This window comes from Myxocyprinus asiaticus, chromosome 1 (assembly GCF_019703515.2).
Source record: "Myxocyprinus asiaticus isolate MX2 ecotype Aquarium Trade chromosome 1, UBuf_Myxa_2, whole genome shotgun sequence".
NCBI classification, from domain to species: domain Eukaryota; kingdom Metazoa; phylum Chordata; class Actinopteri; order Cypriniformes; family Catostomidae; genus Myxocyprinus; species Myxocyprinus asiaticus.
In genome coordinates, this window is record NC_059344.1 from 61,712,669 (window position 1) to 61,734,408 (window position 21,740).

The 21,740-nt window shown below is 37.4% G+C and overlaps 1 protein-coding gene across 11 annotated transcripts in view; it reads right to left on the reverse strand.

The window, feature by feature from the left end:
• The window catches only part of LOC127442073 (neogenin-like), a 213,355-nt gene that overhangs the window by 121,016 nt on the left and 70,599 nt on the right, over positions 1 to 21,740 (reverse strand). The gene's annotated exons all lie outside the window — the stretch shown is intronic.

Here is a 21,740-nt window from a genome sequence, read left to right on the forward strand (position 1 = left end):
GAGGACGATGTTAAGGGTGATATTATGCAGAGACAAAAATGAGTTCACTTTTAAAATCAGTACTGGATCCATATCACACTGAAATTACACTGAACTCTAGGTTGAAAGGTTGAGGATTTAATAAGAGGAGGTATTTGGGTCATAGCTTCACAAAATTAAAATGAAGTCCATGTGGATGAGTATGGCCTGGCCTGTAGGCTTACATTTCAAATATTTAATATATTTCAACATTCATTTATCCCAATATTTCTTTGATCCTTTCATATGAGAGCCAAACGCATTCATTCAAATGTCCAAACTTTATTACCAATGCCCTAAATAATCGTTGGGGTGGTGAGGAGGATAACAATGGGCAAATGCATTATAAATCATGTTAATTATGAAAGTAAAATTACAAGCAGAGCCTCTAGACATCAAGGCACATTTGAATATTTTTATAATATTGGCTCACTCAAAGGAAATTGAGATTTAAACAGATAAGTCTTAAGCAAAAAGTCAAACTAAGTGCAATTACTTTGCATTTGTCCTCATAAATTATTCAAATTTCGGCCCTGAGAGTCATTGTTTAAATAAATATCTGTACTTCTAGGATGGGATATGAATAATGAGCTTGTTTTTAAAGGCGTTTTTTTAAATACTGCACCAAATGATGAGTTGAATGCTAAATAAAGCTGAAAGCAACTGAGCCAGGCACCCTGGGTTTATGGCAAAGCTACAAAGAGCTGGTCAGACCAGGGCCAAGCACAAGACTCGAAAGTCACCAACTGAACTCAGCGGTCAATGTCTGGGATTATACTGCTAATGTAGGTCGCTCTTGGGCCTAAAACTCTACTCAAATATGTGCACGCAAACTCTTCTCTACACGAGCTCAATTTCAGGGTGCCTATATGCTTCATTTACTACTATATGACAATATTACTATATACTGTATCTGTTTAATGAACACTGCAAATCCATTGATTAAATTGTGGATGGTACGTAAGAAAGACATCGATAAAACAATAGTTTCTGAAAGTTAAGGCCGGAAAATACTCTACACGCAAGTACGTTAACGCAGACACAACGCAAGCAAGCTGAATTTGTGAAAGATGCATTGCTGCGTTCCAAAATGTGTCAGACCGCAATTCATAACACAACGCATGTACGCAATGCATTCTGAATGCTGCCGCACCTTGCATTGAGTTTCCAATCAAGCCATGCACCATCCCACATGCTCTTAAAGTCTCCAGTAATGAGTTTGGGGATAGTAATTGTGGTCAACCCTGTGTCCACTTAAAGAGGCCTCCTGGGATTAAGCACTTATAAGCACTTATTCATGCTTCTACAAAAACAGTGCACAGAGCTATACACAGCTGCTTTCATTGCCTCTACCATTCTCTGCAAAATTAATTTGCACTCTCAAGCAAACGTTAGGCTCTCCTCGAATAGTTTCCTTAAGACTGATGCGAAGCAATAGTAGTTCCAGAACAAACGTCTGGATTGGATTAGTTCATGTAAGATTAGTTCATGCACGTCCTGTTCATAAACATCTTAAGCACTTCATAGTCCAGAAGAAAGAGTTATACAGTTTTATCAAAGACTTTCAACATTCAGGAATGGTTTTTAGAAAGATTTGCTATCAAACACAACTAATAACAATTGTCAAAACGACTAAGGTACTACCAATGTTTTCTGGACTTGTACCGTGTTGCTATCGTGGCATTTTTGCTGAATATGATAGGGGTTGTACCAACAAGTCGATTCGTTCTACAACTCGTAAAGGCTTTGGGCCTGTTTTGACTAGTCGTGGATCACATGGTTTTCATTGTGTTTGTTCTGTTGATAAACTGCATCCGGTCATATGTGCTTGCAATTTGTTTAGTCTGGTTATCTATAACAGCAAAAAAAATAAATTTGGAATAAATTTTAACGACAATATGACAAAGTGAAACTGGACCACTCTCCATTCACAAAGCATATTGCAAACATTGACTGCGTTTACATATGCTAATAACTACCAAAAATCAGCTTATCTTAAAAATCCAACAAATTAAGGAAATTCGTTAACATGAGACTTGGAATATTCTCTGCTTTTGACATCAAACGTTAACAGATGCATAACACTCATGCATATTCGATAAGCCGGTAAAGGTGTTTATATGCAACGCAAAATTGGGGTAATGGGCAAAAATCTACATGTGTTGATCTGACTATGCTTAAACCATTTATGACCTTAAGGAAAACTGCTTAAGGCGTCTAGGCTTATTAAGCATAATCAATAAAAGACTGTGCATGTAAATGCACTTATTGACTCACCAACTAAATTAATATTTTTTTTAGGGGGGGTGGGGGGTAGCTAGTTGAGCAGTAAAACTGAGCAGTTGTGCAATGCTGAAAGCCCTATTGGTAATAATTCAGTATACTGGCTGGTATATTTATCAAAGTATCCTGGTATGACATTCAGATGCCATTAATGTACCATGGTACCTCCTAGTGGTGTAATGGTTCGAATTTCTCACGGTTCGTTTGTATCACGGATTTAGGGTCACGGTTTTGGTGCAGTTTGGTATTTCTTTGTTCAGAAAATATATATATATATATATATATATATATATATATATATATATATATATATATATATATACTGCCAATCCAAAGAATACTCTATTTGGTAAACACTTCAACAGGTTTGCCCTTAATAAAAATCATGGTTTTAAAACAGTAACCATAGTTTAACCATGGTATTTGTAGTAAAATCATAGTAACCACAAAATCAACATGGTTACACTATATAGTAAAACCACGGTTACTATATGGAAACTACAGTATTACTGTTATAAAACCATGGTTAACTGTATCAAAACCATGATTTCTGTTAAGAAAAAAATGGTGACAGCAGTCAAGGTTATTACAGTCATGGTTACTACAATATTACTATAGTAAAACCATGGTTAATTTTTGTCAAGGTCCTGAACAAAAAAAAAAAAATTCTCTAATTACTACATCATTAACATTTTAACTTAATACCTGCACTGTTATGCTACATGCATCAACATAAAGTGCATTTCAAACTCAACTCAACATATATTCACAATTCAGAAGCTGTGCATCACTATTGAAGGAATAACTTTGCTATTAAAATGGATACAAGAAGGAATGTTGTGATAATGTGGCTCGAGTATTTTAATCATACGTGGAAATCCCACATGAACACCCCAAGCGCTTAAGTTCTTGTTTCATGTCTATCCTAATTAGCACTGAATGCCTGCTTGAAAACAGAAGGGAGTGCGTGCAGTTTCAGCTCACCTGCAGCTCTGTGCGCACCGCATCCCTGGGTGATGTCGTCGTAAATTATTAATTATCGATGTATTACTATAATGGCATTTTAATGCCATTAATCAAAGCGCATTTGATGCTTTGTTTTCTTCGCTAAACCTTGTGCACCAGAGGTGAACTTGAGGTGAACCACAGTGTCAGTGCTTACCAAACAGTTCTTTTTTTTTTTACCGAGAACCGTTACACCCCTAGTATCTCCACAGTATGCAGATGTGAGGATTTCTCAGAGAAGTGATGAAGGGAGATCTCTGAGTGTTTTCTACAGATGGAGTGGTCTGTATGCCATTGGTGAAAAGGGAATACCATCTTCCAGCAAAGCATCAGTAGAACTGCATGCCTCATCATTTACATCTTAGCAGCAGTATGCTTCTTGCTAAGAGGAAGTATGCAACAGCGCTCAATCAGTTCCCACTTCACCATCAGCCAACGAACAACCATCTGCTGCTGCTCAGACCTCACATCTCAGAGTCCCACTGTAAAGACTAACACTGCTCTCATATTCTCCTTTTCAGCAGTTTTCATAAGTCAGTAACCACTTTAAGCTACTATGCATCTATTAACCATGTCAGGGACAAACCAATTGCCTACATGGAAAAAAGCAAGAGCAAAAAAATGTGTTGCCATTCTCCATCCACAGATCTTACTGCAGCAGAGCTTTCCATCCAGACCACCACTTAAAGAGGCTCAGGTCATTTCACCACGCATTTAGGAAAATATAACAAAATCATATAATCAAAACAAAGTCCTGGAATGAAAGTGCTCACGTTGAAATAACACAAAGCAGTCTTTGAGTTTTCAGCAGTCTATGAAATTGCTCATTTTATAACAGAGAAAAAGAGCTAAAATATCAGTTCCATTATTAATCACCAGTTCACATCTGGAAATTACATTTGCATAAGCCCTTTGTAAGAATCTTAACTCACTCTAGTTTATTTGCAGTGGAGAAAATGTCCTGTGGCATTGCATTATGGAGTAGAAGGGGCTTCAGAGCGGTTTGACTTTCAGCTTAGTAAATATACTGAGAGTATATTGTAGCTAATAATTTCCAAACTAAACCTACCCTGAGAAATACTCAGTGCAGCAAAATGTATGCCTACCTGCTTATGTCGTATGTCTCCCTTACATCAGCCTCCTATCCTCTCTTAGACACTCTCCCTGTTCTTTCTCATTTCCTTCCAGGCTCATTAGTCCAACTGAAAAAGCCTCTTTTCTTTTATGTCTGTCCACCTCCAGTTTGTCAGCTTTTCTTCAGTCTTGCCTTTATCTTCCAGCATCATTTCCTCGGCCATCTGTCACTGTTGAACACAGTGTGGAATCAGCAGCGATGTGCTTATAAGAGGGGAGCCTCTTAGTGTCAGTCAGAGAGCACTGACTCGAGGACGTGTGGAACTTTGTCTTCCCTGTGGAGGTGTCACATCTCAAATCCGTCTAATAAACTCTTCTCAACATAAGCATTGCGATCTCATTCTGAAAGCTGAAACTGAGCCTCATTCTCACAATAAAGACAAAGCCTGACAGACTCAAATTAAGGATGGAATAAGCAGAATTGCTCAAAATGTATTATCATCTAAAGATTTTTGTTCTGTGGTGGGAATTGGGTGAGTACCGCAAAACCTGTCAAGAACTGGTCCGAATCATATTTCACCAAAAAATCAAGAGAAAGAAATAAGAAATTGAGTTATGCGTCAAATAAATGAAGCCTATTAGGACCATTAAGCTTTTTCACAGTGTGACATTATTTTCATGATAATTAAGCCAATTATCATTACTCTAACACAAAAATTGTTCATTCTTATTACTGTAATGCACATCAAATAATGATATTTAAATTGAGAATAATTTATAAATGATGGTATTTGTCATGCTACTTTTTGGTTATGCTGATTTAAATAAAACTATTATTGTATTGCGGTATTTTTTTCTTTTTTCTTTTTTCTTTGATGCAGCAAAATACTGAACTGAAGTAATGAGAATCAAATGAGAAAAATGAGAATTACAAAAAAACTCAAAAGTTACAGTTCAGGATACTTAAGCACATTTACAGTTTAAACAAATTTAGTTTATTAAAAGTCCAAACACATTAAAATGAGAATTTACTGATAAATGGAAAATTAATTCATATATAAATATATTTTTACATTATTTTCATGATAATTAAGCACAACTGCCACTATCCTTACAGCAAAAAAAAAAAAAAAAAAAAAAAAAAATATATATATATATATATATATATATATATATATATATATATATATATATATATATATAGCATTCTTATACTTTTAAATATTATTTAAAATTAATAATACACTATGGTAGTATTTTTTTTTTTGTTGCTACTTTAAGGGTGTGCTGATTTAAAGAAAACGTTCATTGCATCACTGTATTTATTTTTACTAAAAAAAATATATATTGTATTACAGTAATGAGAATCGAATGACAATAACAGGCATTACAACAACAACAAAAAAACAACAACTCATAAGTAAAATGTCAGGATGCATTATGATAATGACAATTTTGGGAGACAATTTGACCATTTTTATTATGAAAACACAGTCAATGCAAACAATCATAATGGTACTAAAAATATATTTAAAAAAAATAATTATAACTAAGCCGATATCCCCTCAATTCTCATTATTGTAATGTAAAAAGTATCATCTCATTCTTATTACTGTAATGCAAATCAAATAAAGATTCTTAAATTGTAAAGTATTTAAACATCATGGTAGTACTTGCTGAGCTACATTTAAATTATGCTGATTTAAATAATAAAAAAAAGCATTTTATTGTCTTTATTTATTTATTTGCTTTGCTGCAGTAAAAGTAAAATGCCAGCATTCAAAATTGAAAATAATGTCACAACACAATCAATCTTAATAGTCCTAAAAGAAATTGTATGAAAAAGATTTACATTTGTATATATTTATTTATTTTTAAATATGACCTGGACAATTTTGGTGAGATTCACACAAATATGTTGAATATTGAGCAAATGTTTTCTCTCTGGTATAGAAAAGTTGGCTCATATCAAGCATCCATTAACCCAACAATGGGTTTATTGACCCAATAAAATGGGTAAGTTTTCATTGTTCTGCCTTAGAGGTCTATTTAAATGCTGACCTCTTCTCAAATCTTGGAAGGATGCACTGATAATACTGGGGTGGGAACATCGGCCATTTTTAAAGGTCACTGTCACCATAGAAGAAAGGAATCAACTGGGAATGAAGACCTTCTCCAGTGTCTTCAACACAACTCACTTCCTTTTTGTGTGTTTCACCAGAACCATCAAGACCCCTTCACCTTTCACAGAGGCTACTGGGAACAATGGCTGCTCTCCAACTCAAGACCCCTGCCCGACAGCGGCCACTCACCCCACGGTCTGTATGTTCTGATAGTGCCTTTGCCCTCTCAACAAGGGTCCAAGGTGGAACGGCTGTACAAAATGATTGGTAGGCCTCCATGTCTCCTTTATTAGTTTGGCACACGCTCAGCTGGCAGAACGACGCAATTTTCTCGACTCAAAATACCTCAAGCTAACCTTCTTTCTCTTGCCAGTGGAGCGTTTCCAAGGCCTAAACATCCTGAGCACCAATCTAAAGCCAATTCTGTCCTCCCGATGCTGTATTTAGCTGAATTACAGGGCTATTTAGTGGAATTAGTTTTGACTCTGGTAGGCTTAAATGAAATAGCACAAAATAATAACGCTTTTCTTTTGCTGTTGTAATCCCCGTACTCTAACAATACTAAGTTCAATTCTTTCAAAACACCTCCTTTAAAAATTAAGCAAGTCTTCCACTGAGTAATCAATGAAATAGTAAAATAACCCAAAAATAAAAATTCTGTCATCATTTACTCACTGTCATGTTCTTAAAGAAAGAATGTATGTTTGACTTTCTTTCTTCAGTAGAACACATGGGAGTTATTTTGGAGAATGTTCACACTGCTTTTTGCAATACAACAAAAGTGGATGGTGATTGCCAAGTACCAAAAAGAACAAAAAAGCACCATAAAAGTAGGCTAAACAAACCACAAATTAATAGTAGTTCAGATGACTCATGTTCTAAATGATAAGCCTTCCACAGTCATATGCTTTGTGTGTTAAAAAGACTGAAATTGAAGTCGTTATTCGCTACAAATCGGTCGCAAGAGACATCATTGACGTCAAACCTAGCGCAACAAGTTTTGAAGCATCATATTTGTAAACGCACAAGTGCAAATGAGATTTAAAAGCTATGGCAGAGCGTTGTCTGTTCATCACTTGAAATATAGCGCACAAGTCTTTTGGATTATTATTAGTGATCAACCGCTGTGGGTTTTTTAATGGCCGATGCCGATATCCAGAGAGCAGGGTGGCCGATAGGCCGATATATCACACAATTTAATATAGTAAATAACATAAAAATAAAATTGCTTAATAATGAATAAACTCTAGCACTATATTTACTCAATTTCACACTAAACTTTAATTTATAATAATAATAAAGGCCAGGTTCCAGATCAAAATCACTGAGGGTGCTTCTGAAAATTGTGGGGGTGCTCTGTATAAAGTGGAGATGTATCATAATTACACATTTTTTAATAGATTCAATCATGTTTAAATGCTACTAAAACAATGTAAAGAAAAGTTTTTTGTTTTTTTTTCACATGATCTGTCGCTGAAAATGACAGCAAAATGCTGTGCCTGCAGATTAGGACATACTAATTTGCAAAATCATACACGTTTATAAGTTTTGATGCAGCATTTTGTGTGTTCACAACATGCAGGGAAATGTATGTGTTTGCAGGGATTCAAGGAAATCTGCTTGCCAATTTACAGTATTAGTCTTATATATTCAATTGAGCAGGGGTGTGCAATTATTTTGGTACAGGGGCAACATCAGCCGTTAAGCAGAACATGGAACAGAGAAGATAAAACTTTCTGCATAGTTTTATCTTTTAAGCCCAGACATGCACTCAATGAATGATGCACAATTTTATTCAGCACACAACTGAATAAAACAAGCTGCATGACATGGATAAATGATTACTGCCAGAGTAACATTCACATACAGGTGTGAGGGACTTCAGCATTTTACAAATAACACAAAGAACAAACATTTTCCTCTCTCGCTTGGTTTTGCTCGCGTGTCCCCTCTGTGTGCGAATGATGTGAAGATCTATTGGGATTTTACTAAAGTTTATCACTGAAAAGGGTTGCTCGCAGACTTGGCACTAAACAGCACACGCAGCCTCATGGATGGACACGGAGTGGCTGCATCACACTTTTCTTTGAGCATAATACTGCACTATTGAGCGCTAAGTGGAGAGAGAGGGCGCGCAGTCGCATGCATGGTTGCCAGATTGCATAAATGAAGTATGACATAAGGCAAAATATTTCCAATTTGTGCAAGTATAAATCTCTCATTGGGGTGCATCTATTATCTGGCAACTCTGAGCATATTAAAAGCTTGTGGATACACGTTAGGTCCCAAAGCCAGATAAATGAAAGATCTAATAAAAATACTTTCATGATAAATCGACCTGTGGGCAGTAGTTTGCACTGGTCTGCAATTGAGGGTGCTCTAAGGTTCGTTTGAGGGTGCCTACCCCCGTAGAACCGGGCCTGTAATAATAAAAAAATAATATTGTATTTTAAATGGTAAACAGCAGTTTCTTCTGATTTCTGTTTAGTCATCAAATTTTAGTAATTTATTTGCACATCAAATAATTGTTAATATATTAGGAAGAAGGACATAACAGTTCACACAGTAGTCCAGGAACCATGGATGGCATGTAAACATTAACAACTGCATTTTCTCCAAAAAAATAAAAAATGAAACCAGAATCAAACCAATTGCACACACAGTGCATAGTGAATATGACATTTACTTATAGCGCACGTGAAGCGCTTTTACTTTGAAGTTGCACTAACGCGCTCATGCGGATCCACTGTTTGTGAACCAGAGGAACTTTTGATCCTGATCCTGAAGTTTTGATTCTGGCTGATGGAATACATGCTTCAGAGGAAGATATTAGATGAGCGCTCGATGGGAAGAAATCACTGGATTTTCGTAAGATTTGTGAATTACATCTGTTAAATGAGACATATTTGCATATTTGTAAATGGTATATAATAGAGTTTTATTGATATTTACCTTTCATCATTAGAAAAGAAAGTTAAAAGTTACAGGGAAATGTTTAGGAGAGACTGTTAGTATACGTGCTTCTGAGGAAGATTTATGAGCGCTCCACAAGACGCTGGATCTGCTGAAGTTGTGTGAGGTTGGTTTATTACATCGGTTTAAACAAGATATGTGCATATTTGTAGACGGTATATGATATTAGTTTTATTGATATTTGCCTTTTTAACATTAGACAATACAGTTAAAATTTACAAGGAACTGTTGAGGAGAGAGCAGGAGAATAAAACAGGCGAGTACTTTAACATTGAGCTCAAACACGTCTGCCGCGGCTCTGATATGCGGACCGTTTAAATGAGACTGTGTTGCACACTGTTCTATTATTGTAGTATCACGATGGCACGTAACAACAAAGTGATCTGTGACTGGTCGTTTACATGTCTCAGTTGCTTCACATGCAAGCGGTTGATTCTCAGAGCCCTCAAGAAACAGATCGGCCAAACGGGAAAATTTATCAGCCGATGCCAATAATTAAAAAATTCAGAATATCAGCTGATTTATTGGCCTCGGTGATATATCGGTCGACCACTAATTATTACTGAACTTTTCTGTCCTCTTTCAAGCTTTGGCAGTATAAATAATCATCCACTTTAGTTGCATGGAAAAAGAGCACTCCGCACATCCTGCAAAATTTCTCTTTTTGTGGTACACAGAAGGAAAAAAACGTCATACGGTTTGGAATGACATGAGTGTGAGTAAATGATAGAATTTTCATTTTTGGGTGAACTATCCCTTTAATATCCTGTTTAAAAACAGCCCAGATGAACACTTAAAACGCTTGGGTGTGAACGGCCCCTTAGAATGTAGCCAAAACATGGTATCTTACACCCTGTCTCCACCGGACACAAGCAGATCGACGAGTCAAAAGCATATCTTTCCCATTTTTTATCAACGACCCTGTCTACACTGGAAGCGTCTGTTGTGGCACATCATATCACGCAGAAAGTAAACGGATGTCCTGTTCCATTTTGCGCTGCACACGCTGGCAACAAGACAAATAAACTGTTTAGAATGTTTGCTTCAACGAGTCGAGTGTAGACAGCCTCAAGCCGCTGTGCCGTGCTGCGTCAATGGACGCAGCCCGTGTAGACAGGGTGTTAGAAGGCAGTATAATATTGCTGCTTATCTTTTGGACTAGCCTTTGTGTCACACTTGTATCACCTTAATGGAATAGTTCACCCAAAAATGAAAATTCTGTCATAATTTACTCGCTATTTCTTTCTTCTGTGAAATCAAAATGAAATGTTACAGCATCAGTCACCATTAACGTTCATTGCATCTTTTTTCATACAAATGAAAGTAAATGGTGACTGAGGCTATCATTTAGCCAACATGATGGTGAGATTTTTGGGTGAACTATCCCTTTAAAATGCTGTCCGGGTAGGCAGCTCACTTGGCTGCAGAAGGTTTCAGAGCTAAAACATCTCAAAGAAAATTGATTTTCAAGTCACACATTGGCTGTGTATTCCACGGAGTGGACTTCAGCTCTAGTGAGCGATCTATAATGAATCTGAGAGGACCACCACATGCCAGACACATGCAGATACAGCCCCACAAAGGTGCAGCTGATGCAGTGAAGCTCCATGCGCAGCAGAAAAGCCTTCGAGCAGTAAATGAATGAAAATAAGATTATATGAATCTGATGTTGGGAGTCGGTGAGCTGTCTCTAACAGATAGTGAACCCTGGTGCACACAGGTAATTTGGCGACTGCAGTAAGCCCTCGTTGCATGCTGCCCCTCTCACCTCTGTTGGACATAGTAATTAAACACGCTGATTGAAACTCAATATCCCTCTATCATCAAAGCTGGCCAGCGCACTCTTGGCACTCTTGGTATTCTAGGCCTATTACTAATAATAATATCAGTTCTTAGTATTCAAGGCCTAGTACTAATACTAGTTCTTAGTATTCTAGACATAGTACTAATGATAATGCTTGTTCTTGGTATTCGAGGCCTAGTACTAATACTAAAACTTGTTCATATTATTCTAAGCATAGTAGTACTACTAATATTAGTTCTAAGTATTCTAGACATGGTACTAATATTAATGCTTGTTCTTAGTATTCTAGACCTAGTACTACTACTACTAATATTAGTTCATAACATTCTAGACATAGTACTAATTTTAATTAGGGGTGCACCGACTTATCGGCCACCGATCGAAATCGCCCGATATTTGTCTTAAATCTGTGATCGCGATCGGCCGATCATGCCTAGATTTAGGGATGATCTTTTTTGCAGCACGCAGGGAATCACACATACACTCCTTCTCCTCTAAAGAATGAGTGCTTGCTCAGCCCTTGATGCATGACAGAGTGGCCTTTGGAGGGTGAATTGTTTGCAATTCTAAGCATTCCCGAATTTAAACTTTCAGACATGATGTAATTCACATGAATATGCCGTGTTGTTTATAAAATTTTGCAAGAATTACACGTGTATGAATATTAAGTTGCCCATTTTCTAGCAACATTACAGTAGTTATTCTGACTCCCTGCACAGTGAGCACAAAGAGGATAAAGAGGCTACTAACGGGTATAAAAACGAATTAAACAACAAATAAACATGCAAATACAAACTGAGTACATGTGATGTAACGTGAGTCGTGACAGTAAGACGCTGTGTTGAGCTATAGAGACTGTTTGAGCCATCATCTTTTAGCTTCTCCCTTCAACATGAGCGCTCTCGGTATCAATCAAACACTCTGCAGGTGCTCTCAATAGCTCATCATCAGTCACTCATCCCAGCGCTATTCTCTGAGGATCCCAATTTAAATCAGATTAATGTTGGTCACAATAACTCTAATCACAGATGTAACTGTTTAACCTTCAATAACGGCACCGCGTCTTCACGCATTTGCTTAATTATTAGTGATGTGTTATAACAAGACGCAAAAGACTGTAAACAAATCTTAGATGTTAATGATTTCTCATTAGAGCAGATTTTAGAGCTTGTAATGGATATATTTTTCTTATTTTTGAATGCATCTCTACTGTGTGTGATGCTCTCATGGTTTTTACTGGTTGCCAGTATGTCAAAATGACCTTTGATATTGACAACAGAACTATTAATAACTGTTTTCAATACAAATAAATGTTAGCAATTCACAATTAATGTAATTTTAATGTAATTTTGGTAACACTTTATAAAAAGGTTTCATTTCTTTAACATTAGTTGCATTAGGTATCATGAACAAACAATGAACAATATATTTTTACAGCATTTATTAAACAATGTTAGTTAATAAAAATACAATTGTTCATTGTTAGCTCATGTTAGTTCAGTGCATTAATGTTAACTAATACAACTTTTGATTTTAAAAAATGTATTAGTATATGTTGTAACATTAAGTTCATTAGTTCATGTTAAATAATGTTAACAAACTGAACCTTTTTGTAAAGTGTTAACGTAATTTTACTGTGTGGGGCGTAAACATATAACTGCAGCATATAACTTGCAAAAGTGTGGCAAAGGGTACTTAAAAAAAAAAAATCTGTATTGGCCGATTTTAGTGTTAAAATATCAGAGATCGGTATCAGCCTTCAATTTCCTGATCGGTGCACCACTAATACTAATGCTTGTTCTTAGTATTCTAGGCCTAGTACTACTCAAATCTAATCCATTAGTATTTTACGTCCAGTGCTAATGCTAAAGCTAGTTCTTAGTCTTCTAAGCCAAGATCTACTACTTATATTAGTTTTAGTATTCTAAACATAGTACTAATTAGGGCTGGGTAAATAATACAGATTTCCCGATTTGAATTAAATTCAATTCGATTCCGATTCAATTCGATATCGATTCATACAACTATATTTCTGATATAATGTCCATTGTGCTTACATAAGAAAGAAATTCTCTCAGCTAATGCTCTTAATTATACAGGGGACCTTCTAACTAGGTACATTATGAAAATACAAATTTAACAAATTATATTATCATTAGTTTTTCATCATAATGGTGACATTTCAGCTTTTTACTAATGTATAAATCCATGTATTCCATCAATAAATATGTCTTGAAATTGTATATATTATAATGCATTAATCTGTACTATCGCACAATCTATATATATGTTTTTTTATTTGTACATAATTTGTACTATTTACATGTATTTACACTGATTTGTTGAAGACGTGCTAAAAAAAAACCAGTACTGTCTCTTTAAGAGTGCATACGGTATTAACGAGAGCGGAGTCAAACGGCTTCTGGACAAAATCCGTGCTATGCGTGATTAGAATAATATGTTGTTTTTTTTTGTCGTTTTTGATCAAAAACTGACTTTAAAGCACAGAAAGGATATTAAAAAAACATTTCAGACATTTCTGATCATATACCGTGTTTCCGCATAGAGTGAAAGATTGATCTTGGGATTTAAGAATCAATTTTGACAACATCGTTCAAGTAAAGATCACAACGAATCGTAAAATCTATATTTTTACCCTAATATTAATCCTTGTACTTAGTATTCTTGGCCTAGTACTACTACTTCTAAAATTAGGTCTCAGAATTCTAGATCTAGAAATTAAAATTATATTATATAAAAATATATTATAAGATGTTGATTTAAATGTATAGGTAATAGTCTAAATATTTATATTGATCATTTATTTTAATTCATTGATTAAAGTATTTTACATAAAAGGATGACAGACTGTTTATTTTAATGTGGTTATCAAAAATATTTTTTTGTAAATCTTAAAATGCCCAGTAACGGAAAGTTAATTTCTGATGCTGCTTAGCATCATTGCCTTAAAAAACTGATTCTGCAGGCATAGACTAAAAACAAAGGAATGTCAAGTTCATAATTGAAGAAAAATCAATTTTGATGTTGAATAATTGAAAAGTACCTGATATGAATGCTCATTTTTTGAGACGTCAAGAGAATACGTTAAATACTAAAGCTCTTGTGTAATTATATCAGCTTAAATACACAGGGATCCATTATATACCACATCTGTACATTAAAACTCAACCAATTAACTTGCTAACAGGCCACGACAGACAAATTCTATTAATAAATAAAAGCAGTGCTCATGGGCCAGGCCCACCAGACACGGGGTTGGGGGGGGGGGGGTTTATATGGAGTGAAATGACCTGATGATGGGCTGTCTGTGTCCTCACTATGACCACCCTGAAATGCCTCTCGCAGCTGCCCTGGAGCATGTTATTCCCTAACCACAGGGATGTGCTCATATCACATGAAGGATCACAGCTGCATTGATTTTAATGTTGGGTGAACTTCCAAGGAAACTGGAGACATATGTGCATGTTATTCCTCATAAGTATATCTCCACCTACTAATGAGTACACTATATTTTCTTTAAAGCTGCAGTGTGCAATTTCTGCGCCACTACTGGCACCAAATTGTATTGCAAAAATAATGACTGCAAAAAAACTCCCTGTCCTAAACTCAAGCTATTGGTAGAGCCAATGTTACCTGTCATACAGATACCACTTTTCACAACCCAATCAATTCCCAATTGACAAGGGTCATAAATTAATCAGTGCTTGGGGCAAAAAAGCAAAGGAAAGCGATAAAAGTACCTAAAATATTTAAGTATTGGGAAAAAAAGAAAAAAAAAAAACACCCCTAAAGTGATTTTCTCAGTTTTTACCTGTTTTCTAACATTTGATATATATCATTATATTCTATTGTAGGCCTAAAGTGAAGTATTTGACATAAATGGATGATGTGCTGTGTAATTTATATATTGTTTAGTTAAAGGGGCCCTCATAAATGTACAAAAATATTTGTCCCTTATTAATAGTAAAGAAAATGAAGTGACCATAAATAGATATACTATGGATTTTTCAAAGCAATACATCATTTTTCCCTCTTTCCTCTCTCATATGCACACCGAAAAAAAAAATCTATATACTCCAGCAGAGTTTTGCAAAGTCAACCACTGAGCAATTTGTCAGCATCGAATTTCAAAAGCCAGGTTTCCGCTAAATTCTTCCAAGTCGTATTACTTTCAAAGGTCTCACATTCTTGGCGGGGGCAGTTAGAGCTGTTAGCATGCTGTATGATGCTGTTATGAAGAAGCAAGAACTTCCTGTAGCAAACAACTCATTCAATTAGGGGTCATTTTAAACACTTTTTTTTTATGTCTGAGATTGGACTCTAAAGGGGCAAGACAGAAACACAATGTCTGATTTTACTACCACAAATGCAATTACACACTACGAAGCAAATTAACTTTGATATTCCTGATATCACAGTACGCATCATGGTTTCAAATACGACTAATTAATCACATGTATTAACAGTTTCAGAAGAAATGCAAGTGGTGCTTTCCCAGGCAAAAGTGGCCCCCACGATGTAAGAGTGTTGTGGGCGGTTGCAAGGTTGTTGCTATACTGTTGCTTAGGTGTTCTGAGTGTTTTAATCAGCTATTAGGGGCATCTGGATCGATGAATCGATCAAATAACTAACAATGGAATGTCATCAATGCAATGCATAAACATCGGTGTAATTTTTAAGCTGCACCTTTATTTTGACACTCATGTCAGCCATGTCCATACGCATTTCTATCAAAGCCCGAAGCAAGCACCAGGCGATGCAGCAACCTAGCACTCTTGAGCAGTAGCAGCCAAGAAAAAGCATGGATAACGCATAGATGAAGTTACTGTTTAAAGACAAACGCTCAGCTTCAGCACTCCCGGGTTCTTTTGAGAGCACAGAAAATGAAGGCTGTCTATGGGTGCTTCGATGAAGTTGTTTGTGGGGTTGAAACTCCCTGTTTCTGAAAGATTATTGGAGGTTTGGGCTTCTTTTAATTCCCATCAGGATTGGTGGATCAGGGTAAACTCAAGGTTTGACATAATTTATGATATTTTAAGGATCACCGTCATTGTTATTGCATCTGCTCTATACGATGATCTTCTATGAACAAGACCAATAGAATATAACGGGAAGAACGTGACTCAGTCTCTAGCACTGCAGCGCATTTGTGAAAGGATATGTAAATAAAAATAAATGTAATACTTCAAAATGTCTGAGCACTTATTTTGACTGCAGTAAGTTCATCCTTCAATTGAAACCGGCTGTTGTTAAGTTTGAATATTGATGATCATGGATGATCACATGTGTTTGACTTTATTTTTTACATTATTTACTGTTCTGTATTAGTTTTCAACAACTGAAGTACCTTATTTTGTTGTTGATGTTCCAATGTGGATACTGGATTTGCACTTTTCAAAGGGCTCAATAAAATATTCCAATTACATTTTGGTTGCATTTGTGAGATAAAGTAACTGCTTGTGTAAAATAGGCAAATAATATCATTTTATATCAATCGCAGGCCCCTAAATAGAATTTAATTGAAAATAATCACAGCAAACTTTGGAGAATCGGACATCAGATCGCTGACTAAGAGAATCGATACAAGATCGTATCGTGATGAAACTGCCGTTTTACACCTGTCAGCTCTATCCGCAACATAGACTAAATATTACAATTTATATCTCCGCAGTTCTCATGTTGTATACTCTCACATATTAAACATAATAATCTTTAATATTTTGATACAATTAAATAATTCTAAGTCATTTATACATTTTTCAAAATATTTGAATATTTGGTTAAAATTTGGTCTGATACAATTTGACACGTCTGTCATTTTGCACATTATTGTCAACTAAAACGTTATTTTTGTTGACTAAAATTATATGCCATTGACTAAACAAAAATTATGCACCCCTGGGGTTCGCTATTTCGAATCCCAGGGTGTGCTGAGTGACTCCAGCCAGGTCTCCTAAGAAACCAAACTGGCCCGGTTGCTAGGGAGGGTAGAGTCACATGGGGTATCCTCCTCGTGGTCGCTATAATGTGGTTCGTTCTCGGTGGGTCACGTGGTGAGTTGAGCGTGGATGCCGCGGTGGATGGCGTGAAGCCTCCACATATGCTATGTCTCCGTGGAAACGCGCTCAACAAGCATGATTGATAAGATGCGTGGGTTGACGGTCTCAGATGTGGAGGCAGCTGGGATTCCTCCTCCGCCACCCGGATTGAGGCGAATCACTACGCGACCACGAGGACTTAAAAAGCGCATTGGGAATTCCAAATTGGGAGAAAAAGGGAAAATAAAAAAAAACATTATGACTAAAACAAAAACCAATCACTATGACTGCTTTGTGATATTCTTTAGTACAGCCAGTGGCAGGCACATGACAAGGCGCAAAGAAGCGAACTCTTCGTGTATCTCGAAAAACAAGGCCACATGCAGTCCACATGTGTGTTGATGACAAAATTTGCGTCAAGTACACTATGTGCAAGACGTACCAGCATGCGGAAAACCAAAGTATACTTTGGCTATACTAAGTCTATAGGATTTCCTCAAAATCTTTTGCTTAACACTCACACTCACCCACATAAACGGTGCATCAGCACAGCCTAATTTTGTATTTGGCATCATGTACTCTTTTATTAGCAGAGCCAGTGAGCAGCGGATCCTGTTAAACCTTTTTAATTAGAGTGATTCTAAAACTAACAACTCTTCACTCAGGAGACAAGCTACTGATCTAATCTTCTACAGCAGAATCATTGAGAAAACTCAGTGCCAGAGTTGAGGATCATAAACGGGCAGGGTAACTCTATACAATGAAAAGATATTGGTTCATCACCTAGAAGAGGAAAGTCGATCCCATGTTGGCGGGTAAAAAAATTAATGTAGTGCGGACATTGGCTTGCATTCAGCCTTAAGAGAAAACTCGGTGAGTTATAGGGAACAAATAAATATTTTACATGAATTCTTGTGTAATAATTTCCCAAACTTTCTTTGATGGCGGCATTATCCAAAGCTGCCATAGCTGCCTTCTTCCTGGAAGTTGCAAAGGTAGGGGGTTAAGTGTCCGAATGTCAGGCACAACTGCAAAGATAAGGTAAACTGAGAGCCCATAATTAGCTGGAGCTATTTGCATGGATACTATCTGCACCCGGTTCCACTGGTTAAGAGCCGTTCCATCAAGATTCCTTGGAATGGCATTTTTTTTCTCCAAGTCCAGCATATACTTCTCCTGTGTTCCTCATTTCTTTGACTTTGTTGTTGCTTTGCTGCATGGAGAGAGAGCTTTGTGCCAACAGAGCTTTGTTTAATCTTTGTGCTACAGCTAGGGATAAAATGATCCATCGATCTTCATCGATGCAATCAATCAATTAACCAACGATGCGATGTCATCGATACAACGCGTAAAGATCGATGTATATTTAAGATGCACCTTTATTTTAACGCTCTAATTCCAGCCACGTCCGAACGCATTTCCATCATGCGATGCAGCAACCTTATTATATTCATTTCGTTTTATAAGTGCTAAATATGCTTCATGTGGGACACAAACGTGCGCGGACTGACTGAAGTTGCGCTCTTCTCTAGCCATGTGTGCGCGCGCCAACAGGGCTGCGAGCTCCGGTGACAGGATAGCACGGAGCGGCTCACATACGTGATTAAATCAGACTTCCCTCAGTATGGTGGTGCATGCGACACATCTGAATTGTACATGAGCATTTTCACTTTTTAAGCGCTTTGGAGCAATTCAACTATGTCAAACGGCTAAAGAGCCCCGATATTCTAAACCGTGCTGACAAGGGAAAGAGAAAACACCTGCCCTGCTGCACCAACATCAATTACAAGACTTTTCACATTTTCACATCAACACCCTTACTAATATTTATCACAGTAAACTGTAACAGAATTTTTCAATACAACTGTGGAAGATGCAGCCATGAAAAAACATGGATAGCACATACTCTCCTGTCGTGGGCATGTAAGTATTTTGGATTGAAAGACTTGCTTGACTGTTGTAGAGATGACAAATTGTCACTGTAGCGTTAACCTCATTCCACAAGGCAATGAGCTGTCATCAAACGATTGATGATCACTTGTATGTGATTATATATCACATACCGCTGAGCAGTGGTAGCTCAGCGGTTAAGGCTCTGGGTTACTGATCAGAAGGTCGGGGGTTCAAGCCCCAGCACCGCCAAGATGCCACTGTTGGGCCCTTGAGCATGGCCCTTGACCCTATCTGCTCCAGGGGCGCCGTATCATGGCTGACCCTGCACTCTGACCCCAGCCTAGCTGGGATATGTGAAAAAGAAGAATTTCACTGTATATGTGCAAATGTATAATGTGTGATAAATAAAGAAAATTATTATTAATTATTATTATTAATTATTACAAGTCAAAATCAAATGTAACAGTCAGTATCTGGTATGGCCACCAGCTGCTTTAAGTACTGCAGTGCATCTCCTCCTCATGGACTGCTCCAGATTTGCCAGTTCTTGCTGTGAGACGTTACCCCACTCTCCCACCAAGGCACTTGCATGTTCCCAGACATATCTGGGGGGAATGGCCCTAGCCCTCACCCTCCGATCCAACAGGTCCCAGACATGCTCAATGGGATTGAGATCCGGGCTCTTCGCTGGCCATGGCAGAACACTGACATTCCTGTCTTGCAAGAAATCATGCACAGAACGAGCAGTATGGCTGGTGGCATTGTCATGCTGGATGGTCATGTCAGAATGAGCCTACAGGAAGGGTACCACAAGAGGGAGGAGGATGTCTTCCCTGTAACGCACAGCATTGAGATTGCCTGCAACAACAAAAAGCTCAGTCCGATGATGCTGTGATACACTGCCCCAGACCATGATGGACCCTCCACCTACAAATCGATCCCACACCAGAGTACAGGCCTCAGTGTAACGCTCATACCTTCGATGATAAACGCGAGTCTGACCATCACTCCTGGTAAGACAAAACCACGACTCGTCAGTGAAGAACACTTTTTGCCAGTCCTGTCTGTTCCAGCGAAGGTGGGTTTGTGCCCATAGGCAACGTTGTTGCCGGTGATGTCTGGTAAGGACCTGCCTTACAACAGGCCTACAAGCCCTCAGTCCAGCCTCTCTCAGCCTATTGCGGACAGTCTGAGCACTGATGGAGGGATTGTGCATTCCTGGTGTAACTCGGGCAGTTGTTGTTGCCATCCTGTACCTGTCCCGCAGGTGTGATATTCGGATGTACCGATCCTGTGCAGGTGTTGTTACATGTGGTCTGCCACTGCGAGGAAGATGTTTTTTTTTTTTTTTTTTTTTTTTTATTTTCAGTATTAACTGAAGTACTGTACCTTATTTTGTTGTGGATGTCCCAATGTGGATACTGGGTTTGCACTTTTCAGAGAGCTCAGTAAAATATTACAATTAAATTTTGGTTGCATTTTTGATTGATTACATAATATCGTAATATCGATCGCAGGCCCCTGAATCTAATCAAAACAAAATCGTATTGTGGTAGACTTTGAGGTATCAGAAAACTTCGAATCGCTGGCTAAGAGAATTGATACAAGATCGTATCGTGATGAAACTGGTGATTTACAACCCTAGCTACAGCCCTGTTGGAAAACCAAGTCATACTAGTTTAAGGTGGTAGAGTTTCAAGACATTTCTGGAGCTGGTTTGTTGCTGCTCCAAAGTGCTCCCCAGCTCCAAACTAGGAAACTAGGTCCACTAGCTCATAGTCCATCTGATCACTTGTCTAGATAACCTGGACTAGCTAATGACTATAAAGGACTAGATTGGAGCCAGCACTAACTATTTTGGCCAAGATGGTCTACCAGATGGAAACTAGGTCCAACAGTTAGTAGTCCAGCTAATCAACCATCTAGACCAGCTTGGACTAGCTTATGACTATAAATGACCAGACTGGAGCCAGCCCTAACCAGTTTGAACAAGATGGTTTACCAGGTGGAAACTAGGTCCACTAGGAGGTAGTCCAACTAATCAACCTTCCTACCAGCTAGAACCTGCTAATGAACTAATGAACATAAATAACCAGCTTGGACCATCAATACACCATGTAAAATTATCAAAAGCTTGTTTTCTAGCAAGAAGAGCACAGGCTCTATTAGAATCTAGATGGTAGATCTATGAGCAATAAACAGCAAAGCAACACAATAACTCTAGATTTAATAAGGACAAACGAGTAGAACAAAAGCCACAGGCACATGACCTGTGTTTACAAGTTCTTCTACATTTAAGGACTGCTGTTTTTAACCTCTATGGCTGGGACAAAAGCTTTTATTACCACCTGAGCTTATCTGTCGTCATGGAATGATATCCCACATGTGAGAGCTTCTTCTCTTTCACAGACATTAATGTTTATTTATTTTATTTTATTTTTTTGCTTTTGACTATCAGCATAAAGTCTGGCCCACACTTCAGCTTATCCTAGCCAAGAACCGCTACTT